At 30.9% G+C, this 12752-nt stretch overlaps 1 long non-coding RNA gene across 1 annotated transcript; it reads right to left on the bottom strand.

Moving 5' to 3' along the window:
* Positions 1 to 349: 349 nt before the first annotated feature.
* Positions 350 to 4490, bottom strand: LOC124362296. The gene is made up of 2 exons (XR_006922452.1): positions 4053 to 4490; positions 350 to 628 (listed from the first exon to the last, which is right to left on the bottom strand). It is a non-coding gene; the product is annotated as an uncharacterized LOC124362296 (long non-coding RNA).
* Between the last annotated feature and the right edge of the window lie 8262 nt (positions 4491 to 12752).

Here is a 12752-nt window from a genome sequence, read left to right as displayed (position 1 = left end):
ACTTAGTTGACAATCTAATAGTGATCTATATTGAGTTAAAAAAAATTACAGGATAGCATAGGATGTTTAAGAATTGTAAAGCATTGAATAAAGTTAACAAAAATTATTCAACTTCAATTAGATAGCATTCACCAAAATAAAAATATCAAGGCATGTTTCAGCATAAATAACATTTTCTGAAGGCTTTGAGAAACCTTTCCACTTTACGTTTATTATCCTACATGAGAAGAAATTGTTAGCTTTATTGCCATTCTTTAGGAAATAGTCTACACTACCACTTTATTAAAATTAGTATCATCGCACTAAGGTCTGTATTGAACAACAAAAAATAAAAACAAACAACAAAAAGTAGAATTTTTATGCATAATTTATAACACTAAATTTATTCTTCATAAATGTTCAATACAACACACAAAACAAGGAGAAAAATTGATACAAGAGATACAATGAGTACACAGCCTGTAACCACTGGTGAGAGATGAGAGGTCTGCTGTTGCAGTAGGAAAGCAGCTCCTCTAGCAATCTTCTGACTTCTGGTAGGCCTATGGCAGTCGTCATCAACCAGAAGACAAATATCGTCAGGATCAGTTTGACTCATAATTAATCTGAATAAAAATTTGTTCTGATTCTGAAACATTAAAATGTTGTACCTGCTTTATAACTACTTCACTTTGGAATTAAGAGGTTTGTTAATGAAACGAACCTATCAAATCTATAAGTATAAATAAACTTCTGTAGTGAATTCTTTATTTAAAGCTCATCATTAATGATGGATGGTTTGATGAATGGATATAGGGATTCTAGACATTTGCCATTGTTAGGTAAAAATGAAACTCAACCATTAAGTTACATTTGAGAACTGATATCTGTCTTCATTTTCAGATTTGAACACAATACATAATAAGGTAAAGCATGCATGAAAATGAACAAATCAACAAAATATAACTATAAACAAGGCAAAATCGTACTTGATAATAGAAATGTTAAGTAAAAAACCAAGTATAAATTTTAGACTCAGCATCAAAGCCAGGAAAAGCATAAACAAATACCACTACAGAATACAAGCCAATGCTGCAACACAAAATGCACATATCATTGCATATGAGTGGAATCTTAAATAGTAAATTTCATTGGCACTTCCCACATCATGGTGGCCACCCATCTGACCACTTGTCAATATAAAACAAGCTTCCATTTTTGGATGTGACATTAGTGATAGAGACATCTTTAGACAACTTTTTATTGAAAGAAAATATACAGTGATAAGATGAAGTCAACAACTGACTACCTTGACTTCCAAGAAGTGTTTGAATAGCTCCTGAAACAAATATTTGTGAGAAAGCTTCCAACTTTAGGATTTTCTCCTGACATTTATTAGATCGGATCAAGTCCTTTAGCAGTAACATTGCAGTATGATTTGATAGAGAGTATACTGTCAATTTTATTACCATTTCAAGAGATGCTCCAATTTGAGCCTTTTATTTTCCATGTTTTTTGTAAGTTGTAATTATTGTAAAATTAACTATAGACTTAATTGTAACAACCAAGATACACATAGCTCAAGTTTGTAAATTAGCCAACAATTTTGATTGTATTAAAACTAGTTTTGGAGACTTGAGCGTAATAGCAATAACTATAACATGATCTATTCCGGTCAGACAGACCAGTGTTTACAATAGACCATAAGTTGTGCCTAAGAGTAGATGTTGTTCCAGTATTATTGTAAAAATATTGTTTTAATATGTAATGCAGATAATTAATGGAGTCCTTACGTAGCAGTTTATAACCCAAGAAACAAAAAAAGATTGACATGATACTCTCAATTGAGAGCGATTCTATATGTATTTCTATATACTATTGCACTTTGATCACTGTTATAATATTTCAATTAGGTACCTAGTTATAAAGATAATAACTTAAAGAATCCTTACGAAACCAAATGGTATGAGCACGAGGAAAATTCAATGAGAGACTTGTTCATATTAAAGCAAGACTTGTGCTGATAATGGCACTTCTCTTAAAGACACACTACTTGACTGCTATAGCCATCACACACATTAACAGTGGATAAAAACAAATTTGATAACAGTCACAGGACCTCCAAACAACAACTCTAGGAAAAAGCAGATTGGACAAATATTTATCTGATGCAGAATAAATAGTTTGGTACGAACACTATGCAATTCTGGTGGCCTAACACATTTCCATTTCCCAAGGCCTACCTGGCTTTCTGCAGGGATATAAAATTGTGCAAGGAAGCAGCGACTAAAAAAAGTTTCAATCCACTATTAGTCTACAAGTCTATGATATATCAATATGTAAAATGCTTGGTATTCTCTTTGAGGGGAGTACTTTCTCAGGAGTTAAAGTACAAATAATAGGAATAAGAATTTTTCTGCAGGAGATGCCATTTCACAACTCTTTTGAAATCTACTTGATGGGCAAGTTGCAGACATTGAATACATGCTGGCCATACAATCAGGCTTGTTCAAATATCGTTCTACAAATTGCATAAGATATTCTTAATAACATCCTTCAGACTATTTGAAACTATTTAGATAATGTGTTCAAGAGACCAATAGGAATTTGATGTTTTCAGTAAGAATCCAAACGTTGACATAACATCAACACAATTACCACTTATTGAAACATTAATGATAGAACTACAACCACTAAATACTTGCAGATAGGCCTTTAAGGAACTTGACATTCTGACAATAATAGCACTATACGCCCTTGAAACAATTCTATATGCAGCAAGGAAAGATCTAACCAGCCAGAGTGGAGGACAATCACACATACAAAAAATGGCATAGACATAATTTCATAGATGATAAACTCCATTTTAGTCTATTTATATAAAAATCTTCTGCCTGCAGAAGAGTCACATTTTACAGCTGTCTTTCAAAGGACATTACAAGAAACCCAATGAAGAATTTAAGGACAGCACTATCAACCTGGCTCCTGGACAGATATAAATAAATATATATTATTTAGGATTTTTTGGTCTGGAGAAATCAGTGAAGAATTCTACAGCTGTTATATAAATATTAAATTTGTTTTTGCATTTTCCACTTAACACAACACTATACGTACATAATGTACGTGTGAAAAGAATTATTGTATTTAGGAGCGTTTGCAAGTCTTCCTAATGTAAAGATCTGAAACTTAGATGGCATCTGAGCCATCAGGGAATTGTGTGAAATGAGATAGAAGAATGTAGTGTTCTAGTGATACAAAATTGAAAAAAACTCTATAACAGAACTTATAACTGCAAAATGCAAGTAAACTCAATATTAGCATAAAACGTTTTTATAGTAATTTTAGCAGTCCAGAATAAATGGATGCAGTTTTATTGTAAAAATAATGTGATTCATATAAAAAATATAAAGTTCCTATGATTGTGAGAGGTATAAATATAACACGCTAGATAACTCGTTAAGATAAAAATATTAATTTTTTATTTGTATAGATAAATATACTTTATAACTGTTCCATGTGATCCAATATAATTGACAATAACTTGGTAAAAAATGGAATATTATTGAAACAGCATAAACAGTAAGCTGACAACAAACTCAAAATGCCTTTTTATCAAATGAAATGACATAACCACTGTAATATTAAAATAACCATAATTTTTTTATTTCATAAGGAAACAACAATCATATATTGCTCATAATTTAATAGTGCATTTAAAAATAAATAGCAACTTGGAATCATTGACTATTGACTAAAAGTCCATTTTTGGTTTTTCACACTGTACATGTCTCATTGAGTTTAAAAACCTATATTCTTTATTTTTTGGATGGTCCCTATATTTGAAAAGCATTAGATTCTACAAGGGTTTAACAACATAATTGTGGGAATACAGAATAAACCTGATACAGTAAGCAATGTTTTACTATCTTATCTGATACAGTTAAAACTTCTTCATCAAATCAAGATGTAATAAAAGATTTCTTCCGTTGATTATAGCAAATATAATATTTATATTACCTAGTAGAATATTGTACAATCATTAGCCTACTTTAACTTAATTATATATTTACCTTATTCTCAAAGAATGAGTGCAACTATCAAGTCAGAGTATTGTCACAATACTGTTAGTGGTACGTAGCAGTTACTTATAATCAGTAAGAACAAGATCTGTTCAATTAATAACAATTAGTCATCGCCCTAACAAATTAAGTAACGAATAAATCATTGAGTTATGTTTTGAAATCTCATAATCAAAATATAATTTCTTGTCTGAAAATACCAAACAAGTAAATTGTCACTGAAAGTTGAAAAATGTTTAAATCTATTTGCACAGTTCATTTACTAGTTTAATTTAACTATTAAAACTATATAAATTATATTATCTAAATACAGCAAATTGTGTAAATGTTAAATGAGAGACTACTTGTTTATATGTATGTGTACGGAAATCTTTAGCATACTACGAACAATTTTAAACGAACTGACATTGCAGTTAATAGTCTCACACACCAAGGCTCAGTTTATTTTTATCTCAGCTGTTTCTGGTTAATTTTAGATGTATGGCAGAGAAAATAAACCACCTTATTTCTCCTTGTCCCAGCAAAGAATATACAAGTAATATAAAACATACTTAGTTTTTAATAAACAGAATACAATTTTTTTTTTATGTTTCTTAAGTTGAAGTAAGAAAAATAATTTAAATTTATAACTAATTATATATTATAAAAAAAGAATTTAATTTGAAATTACATAAGAGATCAAATGAAAATTACATTATGAAAAAGTAATTTATTACTTGCAAACTGAATTTAAATTACAAACCACAGATCCCTTACACTCAGATTCCTGGTTAAACATTACAGATAAGATATGGTGACTAAAAGTTGAACCGAAAGTAAAAACATGAAACTTTTGCATGGTCAGATGATTGGAAAGCATGTATAACTTTATACACTAAATTTATATTAGTTTGCTTAGCATACAAATTATAATTTAACATTTTCACAGTAGAATCAGCGAAATTGCAGCGAATTATGGTAAAAGGCTTTGCACTTGCCACAAACATCAAGGTTCATTGTAGTATATCACATAATATGATAGATCAGATTTACTATTGTATGATATTATACTATACCGAATGTTCCAAAAATTAGTAAGTAGAATACTAAAGAACAATAGTATTACCTTCTGTACAGTTTACAGAAAATTTCTATGAACTCTTAGTCGCTTTTGTGTGTTAATCCCAGTTATACAAATGTTTGTATAAAATAACTTACCGTACTTGTAAGTTTCCTTTTTGTATCGCTATACAAATATATTGTAAATAAAATAACCTTCTTAAATTTAATGTGCACTTCAAAAAAGAAGTTCTATCAAAAATTAGGATTTATATGTGAATGTAATAAGTAGGAGCACACGTTTCGTGTCAGGCTTTGCTGAGGCTGCATGCAACTTTATAAACTGACATATGATTACACTCAGTTTGTTTAGAAAATTGATTTATTCTGTGATAGTCTCGTTGCTATCATGATTACCCACATTTCCAATATAAAAATGTTCACTAAACCTTAGCCAAATCCTATAGAGTAACATGTACCATCATTGAATTTGGTGTTGCTTACATAGCAAGAAAGCTTAAATTCTATAGATCAGTTAGTTTTTGAGATATCAAGTGGACAAATGGACTCTTCAAGTAATAGGCTTCGCCAACGCTCAGCCAATAAATGTGATTTATTACTTATTACCCATTTTAAATTTTCTCCTGATACTTTAGTAATGTTCCTGTCCCATTTATTAAATTTATTCATCATTCCATTCTTGATTTTGTTACCTGTAAACATCCCTCTTAGACTGCCTGCCACACTCTTCCTTATTTTATTCTTTAAAAGAGTGCTTTACGCAACATCCTGGATTATACTTAAGTTATTTAATTTTTTCTACCATTAAATTTTGGTAACTTGTTATCCATGACTTACAAATATTTCTAAAAAGAGAATATTTGTGCTTACTGTAAGGGATAGGAAATTATTAGTAAATTCAAGGGAAACCACCTTACCTCGGTACAACCAGTTCAAGACCGATGTGCTTATTTAAGTCTGTACGTTTGGGTTATTCAAACGAATATCTCCTGGCGTACCATGTAGTGACCCTTTGTAATAGCTGCATGTCTCTTATTTGGAACAAACAACCTTCAAGTTAATGTGGTGGACTCTAAAGTCGGTGTTTTCATGCTTTTCCTTGTACATTTCCAAGTTGCCCAGAACCTAAATGATTCACAATGGGACAAAGAGGATTGAAATACTAGCAGAGCTGAAGAACGCATTATTTTATTTTTCAAAATTACATTCGAGTCTATTCTCACGCAACCTACATTATAACCGATTTGAATTTGTTCCTGTCAATTTGTCAGAACACAGCCAATTTTCTAGTTATCATTGGATTTCAACCCAACGACTTTTTGTGCTGTTTTTTTTTTAATATAAGCATTACCATTATTCGTTTGGGTTTCAAATACACCTATTCAAAAACATTTATTCCAAAATCAATCAATATTTACTATATATATTAAATGTGCCTTGATAATTAATGTTTAATGTAATTCATGTTTCATCATTTTTAAACTTCTTTACACAATACTTTTCACATGAATTTTCTTCTTTGAACAAAACACTTGGATAAGAATAACATGGAAATAACAGGAAAGGAAGTATAGTAATACAAACTATGATACGAAGCTTACCGACTATCCGGTCAGCGGATACAAACTTCCGCATACATGGTGCTGCTAGACAACAGGAAGTGATCATCATTTTTAATAATTTGTCATCATACAAAAATATTGGTACTCACCAATCACCAATGGAAATTCACAATAGCGTGGTCCAGGAATTGGTCCAAACATGAAACCCTCGAGTGGAGATCTCAGCAGTCCAGGGGAGTCATCAGAAGTATTCACATAGTTGTACAAGTTAACGAATAAAGCATGAGTGTCTTTGTATGTAGTGAAATAAAGTGTCATAGTGTCTTGTGTCAGTGCCCAGTAAATATGTTAAGAAATTATCTATTTAATTATAAGGAAAAAATTAGGTAATATCACTTTTATTAATCATATATAAGTTTCATTTCAATTTTCAAAATGCTTTTGTACCTAAAAGCAATTAATTTAACCCCTTGCGGTCGAATGGTCAGTAGTACTGGCCATGCAACGTCTTCAGACAGCCCGTTATTAGCTTCGTCATTGCTTGTCCTCGCTGCTCGAATGGCCAGTAGTATTGGCCGCGCTAGTTCCACTCCCAGCTAGTCGCCATGTTTGTATACTTTCCCAGCCAGCTCGTAATTCTTTTCAAATGACCTTTGTATTAGAAACATAGGTATTTAAAAATGACGTAAACACCATTTATAGATAATTAAAGAACAACTTTAATGAAACTAACTTATTCTAAGATAAACAAACTGTTTATTAATGTTATTTTTATACATACATTTTTAAATTCAATAATTAAAATAAATTGCTGAAATTACAATTTGATATTTACATATGACAAAGTCATAACACATTTTCCAACACTTAGTCTTTGAACTTTTTGGCGGAGTGGAATTTTTCAAAACATAATCCCATGTGAATTCCTGGGTTGTTAGGACATGTTTTGCAGTAAAATTTGCTGCGTTTTCTGTCCTTGCCAGGTCTCCTATCACTACAAACTACGCAGTCCTTAGTCTTGCCACCATCAAGTGGATAGGGGATGTGCAATTTTCCGTTTAGTCTTTCTTCTTCATCTGAAGTGGAAGGCCTTCCTCTTTTCCTTGAATTTCTTACATCTCCCACTAATTCTTTAATCAACATTTTTCTGAATTTTCTTTGCCGTATATGTTCTTCACTGCTATCTGTATCATCTACTGACAACTCACCACTGTCCTCTCCCACATTGTGTTCATTTGTTATATTTTGAATATCCTCTTCATCATTTATGTTTTGTTCCATTATACCATAATCGGCGTCTTCACCCAATTCTTCACGGAGTTCGTCTTCAAATTGTTCATTGAAATTGGAATCCAAATCACTATTGTGTTCAGAACCACTGTCTTTATCAATGTCACTTTCATCGGCCAATATATTTCTAACTTCATCAGAACGTAAACAGTCATCCATTGTTAATTTATTTAAAAAATGTACTAAAAATACACAATATTTACAAAATAATAAACTTAACAAATTGTATTGTTCACAAAGCCTACTACAACAGAACTGTTCCAAATGTAAACACTAACTATTTACAAATATTTACAAAATAATCAATTGCACAGCTGCCATTTTATTATGAAAGATGTGTTATAAATATATTCAACTATTATTTACAAATTAATAAAAATTCACAGCTAAATAACATCAAACAGTACGAAACAAAAGTCAAATGAACACACAACAGGTAGTAATGGGCGAGGTTGACTGACCTTCGAAACATCAGTGGTCTGAATATTCTACGCAGAAATGTAATTGGCGGGAAACCATTGTCAGCAGATGTCAAATTTAGTTTAAGAGTTCCTAGATAGGTTACAGCACTCGCCGGACATAGAAGTATAAATTAAAATAAGAATAATAAAGTGTTTACGTAGTGTCCAGTAGTACTGGCCATACGAGCAATGGTCGTATTCTGTACTGGCCAGTACAGGTGGCCATTCGAGCAGCCAGGACATAGCGTAAAAAATTAAAACCAAGCTGAGGCGGAAATGTCAGTGGGCAGTACAGCTGGCCATTCGAGCACCGAGGACAAACTATAAATATTGCTTTCGAGTGCATAGGGTTAATGATCACTAGCAGAGATCAAATTAATAGTTTGTTAAAAAAATATTATTTTATTAATTTCATATAAGATATGCAAATTGTTCCTAATTTGGAAAAGAAATTCATTCGAGTTCATTATGTAAAGATTTATGTATGTTAAAGAGAAAGATTTCTCCTTGCTTAGTTTGTAAATGAAAGTACCTGAAATATAAAAATTTGGAATATAATATTTAAGCATAAACTTGTCATTAGAATCAATGAAATCTACATTAAATTTTGTTCAAGATTAATATTAAATTGTTATATGTAAAATGTATACTTCTGATCTTAAACTACCACAAAGAAATAAAAGTTTTAAAATAAAATAAAATATGTGTTAGTTCATGCGATTGTGTTGAACCTACTGAATCTACTACTAAGGCACGGCGCCGACTGCGACCGGCCCAGCCTTTTATACTCTGTAAAAATGCTTACAATCAAATGGATACCCGCCCACTGCGACCGGTCCGGGCTGGGCTGGGCCGGGCCGGTCGCAGTGGGTGGGTGTCCATTTGATTGTGTGTATTTCGACTTCACAAAAAGGCCGGGCCGGTCGCAGTCGGCACCATGTCTAAAAAATCCTCTTACAATAGCCAAGCATATCTTTCATAATCAAACATTACATGGTAAATTGACTCCTAAAACAACCGAACCTTACATAGTGGAACATCAGTCCGTTACTTTACCGTTCATGACATGAGCGGTTGAAGTGATTTGTCGAATTCCTTGTCATTGATGAGACTGATTTCTTGTGATTTTGATTCCATATGAATTGTCAATTCAAATTACACAGTAAATACTCTGTAATTCCTATAGGACTTTTAAAATATAATACACTCTGATAATTGTCACTTACATTTTATAGAAAAATCACTGCTTTTCTTTGATCATTGTTAGTGTTTAATGTTGGATAGTGGGTAAAGAAACAGCCTGTGCAGAAATATAAAAATATTTACTTTTCTCATAGTCGACAGAAAATACAAATTATAAAGTACATCACTATATACAACAATTAACAAGTTCATAAATAATACTAACAAAATCAAAGGATCTGAGAAGTGGTCTCTACTTATTTACAGTTTGATGAAGTCTTGTACAAAAGCTACTAAACGTTAACACATTGATTTACAGCTTGTACATAGTACTTATTTAACGGACACAGTTTGTACCTAAATACAAACTAATAAATGGTAAATTGCAATATTATAGTCGGCTTACAATAACAGCATTAAATATTAAACAAAATCTGCAAAACACAGTTCTCAAGACAAGAGCATTTATTTTGCATTGATATTGTACAAAAAAAACTATTGTTTATATTAAAAGTAATTATAATTCATGACCACTTATTATAATAAACAACATTATTATCTCAATGGAGCTTGTACTTCTTCAGACCATAACGATTTAGTCCCGAACATGTTAAGGTATAATATGCATAAGGTCTTATTACACATAATGAATCCCAATAAAAAATTATGTTCTTAGGACAATTTTTGATCCCTTAAACAGATAATTAATTTATTGCAAACAATACATCACAGTACTCTATTTGAGTGTGATAATAGTACCAAATATTACTACAAAAAAAAACTTAAAACTAATTTTTTTGATACTTTATTGTTTTTCATTTTTTTTTAATTTTCTTCCATTTTTAACAAGATTATTATAGAGTTTCCATTTATGTGTGTTACAATTTACACGTTTAATTTATGGTCACACAATGATGGAAAATATTTGTAACAATGATGGTATCTTTTGAATCTTCTATCTACAGCATGCAAGTCCCTCTACACGAGCCTGCTTTCTTTTATTTGGGTTCTGCATGGTAATTAGTTTTATTATAACCACATCACAAGTTTTTAACCCTTTTACTGCCGACGTGCGCGATTGCGCACGCTGCCGTTTGTGCGAAAATCGCCAACGTGCGCTATAAAAGCCGTCTCGTATTTGTTTTATACTGGTTTTCAATGTTGTCCAAATGCATCGAAATTCAGCTGTGTTATTCATTACTATATGGACAACACACAGAAAACAGGTTTTATAATCTATGGAAGCCATTTTTGTTACTGAACTTCTTTGGTTATAACTCGAGTTTGGTTTGATGAGGTTATGGTCGATCTCATTAGTTGTGAGTTCCACTTGTGTTGTTTCGTGTTTTACACTTTATTTGACATTTATATTTGTAAATCTACATATTTTTACAATTAATAAAATGAGTACTGGAGGGAAGAGGAAGAGAACCAGGACTGTCTGCAAAAACTGTAAAAAAGGTGTTCATCCCACAAGTTTTGGGGAACACAAGTGCTAATCAGCAGGCCTATGAACCTAAAAATGTATATATATTTTTGTAAATATTGATCAAAGTGTCTTTTAACTTTAATTTTCTATTATGTATTATATTTTCATATCAATGGACAGTGATTTATGTATTATAAAGTGATTTATGTATTATAAAGCGATATAGTGTAAAGTTATGTATCAATAAACGTGTTATCTTGAAATTCGAGGATATTGCACCAATTTCAAAAATTCATCACAGCTTCAGTATTTTTCAAGGTATGTTCCTAAAACTTTTTGGGAATGTTTATATATAATTACTATACAATAAAAAAATTATAATTATGGTGGTGGTTTAATATTTAAATATAGTTGTTAAAGTGCAAACTCAAAAAATAATTTTTATTTATTTAAAATTTTTGTTTCATGACATAATATATATATTTTTTAAGGACAGAAAATGTTTAAATTATTTTTTGTAGCAAATTACAACTTATAAGGAAAAAAACAAGATAAAGTTTATCAATTTATGATAAAAAATAATGAATCCATGATTTTTAAAAAAAATCATTACATTTTAGTCAATTTCAGCCCGGCATTTTTCAACAAACTAAAAAAAAGGTGTCCGGCAGTAAAAGGGTTAAGTATGGAATTGATTAAGAAGAAATCTAAATCTAAGGTTGATTTCATTTTAAATTAAATTTAATAAATATCTTAAAACAGATATTTTGTGATCTTTTTGGTAAACATAAATAATTATGTGTATCAATTCATACCTAAATAATTTAAATAAAGGTTTAGCATATTTTCTTTTTCATGTTCAGTATTATTGACTTATATAATATCTTTAAATAACTCTAATGGCACAGAAACAACATTTACTTTTTCAAGTGCTAAAATCACTCTTTAAATAAATATTACTGCTTAATGATCACATAATATGATAATAAAAAGAAAGTAACACCTGTAAGTGGTCACATAACGAGTGTAATTACTATCAACTGGTTTCACAATTGAAAAAATAGAAACAGCTGTTTACTCTGCTTTTTAAAACAAAAAGTAGAGAGAATTGCATGCTGTGTATCAATGAAAATAGAAAAGAATATGAAAGTGGCAGTTTTATACTGTATTACTATCACTTATAAAAAAATTTAAAACTAACGCTTACTCTGAAAAATATATCATATACCACAACACACAGGCTACAAAACTAGTCAAACATTTTGGTTTAGCCATTCAAACGAATGCTTCTGACACAGATTATTTTGTATTACTTTATTGGTTGATGGTGGACAACTTTTTCAGATGTATTGATGTCAATGGCAAAATATTGGAGTACATTTGAAAAATCAGAGCATTTGACCATCGAGCGAAATTACAATTACATTAAACACTCTGGGATCAAAGATGTTTATATTACAAGAATTCCTGTTACAGGCCTTAAAGTTAAGGTAAAATTAGAGGTAGACATATTGCCTGTTTATTAAGTACAATATGCATCAACAGTCTATGGAGCAAAAGTCTTTGATAGCTTTAGATCTCTGTGTCACTGTCTGTGTATTGTGGATACTTTCATGTTGAGATGATCGATCACAGCTAGGCACGTACAATTCATTATGTTCTATGTTAGAATGCAGTTCTCAGCTTCTGAGATTAAGAAGCTTCTAAA

This window comes from Homalodisca vitripennis, chromosome 1 (genome assembly GCF_021130785.1).
Source record: "Homalodisca vitripennis isolate AUS2020 chromosome 1, UT_GWSS_2.1, whole genome shotgun sequence".
Taxonomy (NCBI): domain Eukaryota; kingdom Metazoa; phylum Arthropoda; class Insecta; order Hemiptera; family Cicadellidae; genus Homalodisca; species Homalodisca vitripennis.
Note: the sequence above shows the minus strand (reverse complement) of the source record. Positions and strands in the feature narration are given on the sequence as shown.